The following is a 5268-nucleotide window of genomic DNA, read 5'->3' as shown; positions in this document are numbered from 1 at the left end:
TTTTTGCATGAAACAAAATGGCTTTTATTGTTTTTTACTGTTATTTTTAAAAATATTGAAAATTTACTCTGAAAAAAAATGGTCATGCAGAATCAACACTTTTTATTTTTGGATTGTTTTTGCATGTTTTTTTGGGGTTTTTGGGGTCAAGTACCCATTTTGAGGTAATAGTTCCCATTTGATCAATAACTATGTTAATAAGCTTCTTAAAGCTAAAATCATTTTTCCATTCAGACATTTCGAGTGGGTTTCAAACCTTGTGCCAGTTAAAAAGAAAAATGGAGATATTTGTATTTCTATATGTTTTAGAAATTTAAACAAAGCCTGTGAAAAGCATAACTTTCCTTTTCCCCCAGTGGAACAATTTTACAATATGTTGTTGGTTATGAACTAATGTCTTTCTTAGATGGCTTTTTAGGTTACAATCATATTCTTGTACATCCAGATGACAGGCTGAAAACCACACTCAGGACTAAGTCGGGGACCTATGCTTATCAAAGAATTCCTTTTGGAGTGATTAATGTTGGAGCTACTTTCCAAAGAGCGATGGATATCACTTTTAGAGATCTGATCTATGATATAGTTGTAGTGTATTTAGATGACATTACATTTTATTCTAAAATAAGAAGTAATCATATACATGAGTTAAAATAGATCTTTGAAAGATGTCGAAAGTTTGGAATCTCTCTAAATCCTAAAAAGTCATTTTTGCTCTTGACGAAGGAAAACTTCTAGGCTTTAAAGTGTCTAAAAAAGGAATCTACATAGATCCAGATAGAATTAAGGCGATATCTGAAATACCCTTACCACAAAACAAAAAATCCATGCAATCCTTCCTTGGATAGATTAATTTTGTAAAAAGATTTGTTCCAGACTTCTCTCAAATTGTACTCCCTTTGCAGGCTATGACTAAGAAGAACTCAATTTTGAAATGGGGGCTAATCGAAAGAAAAAAAATTGAGTCAATAAAGCAGGCAATCATTGATGCCCCTTCATTATCAACCCCTAATTTTTCCAAGTTGTTAGCACCTGGATTGAACCTCAAGCTGAAGAAAGGGAATGCCAAGGTAACCACAAACCACGCTTAGCCAAGTAGCTAGCCCTACTAGGCCAGGAGAGGGCTCTCTCCATAAGGATCTCAGCCAAAATGACTGGATCAAGAAATTGATATTAGGCTAGGTATAGAAGCACAAGGTTTGATTTGATTTTTTAAGGGTTTTGCTGGATCAGGAGGAGCCAAATAGTTAGGGCAAGGAAATTAGGTCAAAACTACAGGGTGTTCGATGGGGCAAGGTAGGCACAATGATCAAAACCTTAGGGTTTGATGGATGAGGTGAAAAGACATGCGAGGAGCTAGAAAGATCATGTAAACCACATGGATTCTTCCTAAACTAAAGAAAACACAGATTGTGAAATGTCTACCCAAAGAAGAGCATAAAAGATATGGATTCTTCCTAAACTGAAGAAAACACAGACTATGAACTGTTTAGCCAAAAGAGAGCATAAAAGATATGTATAAAAGATATACATTCACATAATGGCAATGAAATGATGAAATGGAGTCAACAATACATTCTAACGCATGAATAAAAAAAAAACTGAACTAAGCATCATACCACATGGATCCCAAAGAAATAGCTGCAATTTTTTATTAATCTCCTACTGTAACTGATACAAAATGATATCTAATCAAAACATAAGCATCCCACTGAGTCCAACCACTACAATCACTAAGGAAAAGCATCATATAGACCCCAAACAACTCATCCTAAGCTCAAGGAGTCGAATCCATGAGAGGAGGAGTCCTTTCCAAAAAATATGAACTGCTAACAAGAAAATAGGGTGGTCAAAGTAACTCATCCCTAATCCAAACAAATTGATACATTTCAGCTCATAAATTTGTTTTACCTAATGAATATACCCTAGTAAGCTCTAGAAGCATCATAATAACATTCAACTTATCAATTACAAGGGTGAAAACATCATCTATCATGGTAGAAGTGAAAAATGGGTCGAATCTGCAAAATGTTGGGCAAAGTGTCAAATACGCAGTGCCAAGTGCTAGCGCATAGCGCCGAGTGCCGGCACACCCTTCAACTTCAGCTGCACTTTTGGAGGCTTTCTCAATGTCCAAATTGGGCCTACAATAGCTTGTTGGAAATCTCTGCTTATCTACTTTCCAAAACAACTTGAATATCTAAATTTGGGTGTCATTTGCCAAGTCAAAAACCAAATCTCCCAACACTGCTCAACGCCTAGGCCAAAAAGAGGGAAGAAAGGTCATTTTTTGGGTTTTTTTTTACCTTTTGACCAACCAGTTTTCATCCAAATGCTAAGAAAATGTACAGGGTGTATGTAATCATCACTAGAAACCCAAAAATATTGACTTCTTGCTGATTGGATGTCTCAAAAAAGATCACAGCGCCGAAGGCACTACGCGTTTGCCCTCCATGACTATGCAAAAACTAAACTGATAAACACAACAATTTCATTTAAGCTCAAAAATGGTTTGACATGCCCAAAAATGTGTTTTTATGACTAATCAAAGGTTAGAGGCATCTAGGGATGCCTAAGAAACTATTTAAAGTCTCCTCCTCTCCTCTTGCTCAGTCAATTTATCAATTTTCTCATGAGCTCTTTTGAGCTTGCTCCTTTCCACTTGGTTCCCTCGTGCATATTACTTGGCCATCTTCATTTGTATCTCAACATCTCTGTTTACTTTGTCCAAGAGGGTCTCTAAGTTTGTGGTCACATTCTCAAGCCAGGACTCTTTGTTCTTAGCTATGTCCTTGACCAATTGCTCATTTAAAGTGAGTTGCTCCTCTAATTCTACCTCCTTTTGCCTTTCAAGCTCTAAGGCTCTCTTTAATCCTCTTGTTCTTGGTCTTTTTCTCTATCCCTGTTCATCATCCGGCTCTCCATAATCTTCATAAGCCTCATCAAGCTTAAATTTGGCCTTCTCAGCCTCCCTCTTTGCCTTGATGTACTTGGTTTGCATCAGTTCCTGCTTGACCTCTAGCTGCTTATTCTTTTGCTCATAAAAGGAGATGATATATTTGGTCCTTTGTAAACTGGTCTCAAGCTCCCTGATTTTGGTATCCTTTGCTTTCAAGGCAGCCTGAGTGATTTTTTCTTTCTCCTCATCATCTGTGTTCACAAGGAGAAACTCCTTTTTAGTGTCATGTTTTTCATGCTGCTGTTTGACCTTTGCTTCCTCCACCATTTTCTCTTTTCCTTTAACCTGTAATGTTGATGATGAAGGCAAGGCCCCTCCCACTTTCCATGGGGTAAACACCTACCTCTTTCCCCTTTGATAGGTGAAAGCAAATGGCTGCAAACTGTTCCTCTGTGGTATACTACTTTGACCATGCTCAGTGTGTACATCATGTCCCTCACTGCCATCATGCTCATCATGTTCCTCATCATTGTCATCATCTCTATTGCGTGAATTAATGGCTACATGAAATGGTGATGATGGAGGTGATGGTGTGGCTGACTCATTAGATGAAGATGAATGATGTATGGACTGAGGTGGAGGAATGGAGGTGGATGGATGAGAGGATGAAGGTGCCTCTTGGCCATGCTGAATAGGTGGGATTGTGAAAATCTGTTACTAGGGTTTGATTTTAGAAATGACAACAAACACCTATGAAACCCTATGTAGATCAACAATGGAGGGAAGGAGTGAATATATTTTTCCACCTACCTCATTTACTAAAGTGTGTGATGACCAATTTCGAAACTTGGTGGCGATGGAGGACATTCTGGCTTGTTATGCTCCTTCTAGGCAAATGCGCAGTGACTCAGGAAAACATGCCCTTCAGCTACATGAGTGTAGCCTCATTATAAATTGCACTGGAATCCCTGGCAAACGCGCAACGACCCAGTCAAACGTGCAGCAACCCAGTTAAATGTGCCCTCCAACTTGCATGTTGATTTTAACTAACTTCATGTTGTCAAAATTGAGCCCATGATAACTCCTTGGAAATTTCTCTCTCTTGGCTAAATAATGGACCTATCAAGCATTGAAAATGATCAATTATAGCCCCTGAAAATTCAATTCTCCCAAGACTGGTCAAAAAGTGCAGAATGAGGGTGAAAAAATGAAGTGTTCTCTTGCAGGAAACTTTTGGAGGTCTTCCTCAACTCCAAATTGAGATCATGATAGCTCATTGGAAATATATTTCTCTCTAGTTATCATTTGACTCATCAAGAAAGTCATTTGGACAATCTAGCTAGAAGAAAAATTGATTTTCCCAAAGTCACTGTAGAAGTGCAGCAACTCTCTTGTAGCAACTGTATTTTTGACATTTCTATAAAACCATGACACTTGTGTAAAAATTGAAGGAGGTTTTTCATAATTGGCCTACTGTGGACAAAAGCCTCTCTTAGGTTTGCCAAATTCATCCATGTTTGGTCTAAAACAAAGTTTGAAGAAACACCGGCCCTATGTATGGCAAATGATTTGTCCCTTGGAATGTGTTATTGAAAAATGATGGAGACATGATGTGTATGAGTTGGGATGGCCTCATACTTGCTGAAATGACCTCCCTTATTCCTCATATACTCATAAGTCTTTGTTTCCATAGCCAACCTTAGCTCAATGTGTGAGGAAATTAGGGTTTAGTGTTTGTGGAAGGTGATGATTTGGTCACCCTTGGGAAAAGACAACTCCCTTCGGCATGCACTTAACCCCTTGAAACTTTACCCTTTCACTTGACTATTGACAAATTGATCTTTTGATGGTCTGGAATCTTTGGAACACCGAGCTAATAGCTTGGGATGGTGAAATTATTACATTTGAAAGACATAAAATTACATAATGAAATAAGCATTTCTCTTTACAAATCATCTTCACATGGTGAATGGATGTTATTTCATCACCCATTACTCACTGGTCCTATGCAATGGAATGGAATCTTGACAACCCTAATGACCTAATGAAACCTTGAAAAAACATAATAAGACCTAATGAGACCTTGAAGGACTGAATTTCAAGATGACATAATGATCTCATGAGTGATACAAATGGCATGATAAAGATAACTCTATGGATGATGTACAACCAACAAGATATGAAACTATGCCAGCAAGTAATCACATTTAGGGAAGAGTGATGTTTTTAGACTAGGACTACTGTCAGTGACTTATTTTTTTGCATGACCTAGTGGAATGATAAAAAATTTCTGAGTGGGACCCTTAAAATGGTGTGAAAATAGAATTTTTGATCACTGATTGGAGGATGCAAATAATGACACTAACACAAGT

The sequence above is a fragment of the Pinus tabuliformis genome, chromosome 2_2 (genome assembly GCF_031772625.1).
Source record: "Pinus tabuliformis cultivar Carrire ecotype Pingquan chromosome 2_2, CPIR1, whole genome shotgun sequence".
Lineage (NCBI taxonomy): Eukaryota > Viridiplantae > Streptophyta > Pinopsida > Pinales > Pinaceae > Pinus > Pinus tabuliformis.
Note: the sequence above shows the minus strand (reverse complement) of the source record.